Source organism: Apium graveolens, unplaced genomic scaffold (assembly GCF_009905375.1).
Source record: "Apium graveolens cultivar Ventura unplaced genomic scaffold, ASM990537v1 ctg5948, whole genome shotgun sequence".
In the NCBI taxonomy this organism is placed as follows: Eukaryota; Viridiplantae; Streptophyta; class Magnoliopsida; order Apiales; family Apiaceae; genus Apium; species Apium graveolens.
This window is the reverse complement of record NW_027419166.1, coordinates 38,941-39,589: the sequence shown is the minus strand read 5'-3', so window position 1 is coordinate 39,589 and position 649 is coordinate 38,941.

The window sequence follows — 649 nt, the reverse complement described above, 5'->3', positions numbered from 1 at the left end:
TGCTATTAAAAGAATTTTCGGATATCTCAAAGGTACACCAAAACTTGGCATTTTATACCCTAGAGATTCTGGTTTTGATCTAACTGGTTATTCAGATGCAGATTATGCAGGTTATAGAATTGATAGAAAAAGTACAACAGGAACCTGTCAATTTCTAGGAAACAAGCTTGTGTCCTGGTTCAGTAAAAAGCAAAATTCATTTTCTACTTCTACATCAGAAGCTGAATACATTGCTGCTGGCAGTTGCTATGCACAAATTTTATGGATGAAAAACCAATTGATAGACTATGGTCTGCAAGTGGAAAGAATTCCTATTTTCTGTGATAACACAAGTGCAATTGCCATCACTGAAAATCCAGTACAATATTCAAGAACAAAGCACATAGACATCAAGTACCACTTCATAAGAGAACATGTAATGAATGGTACTGTGGAACTACATTTTGTTCCAAATGAAAAACAGCTTGTAGATATATTTACCAAGCTACTGGATGAATCTACCTTTTCAAGGTTGGTAAGTGAGTTAGGTATGCTTAATTACTCTTGAATCTTTTCAGATATTTTGCAAGTTGTAAAGCAACCAGAAATTTAATTGATTTTTCAATGTTGGATGAAATTTTGGCTAAGTCAAAATTTACATCCCGACGGA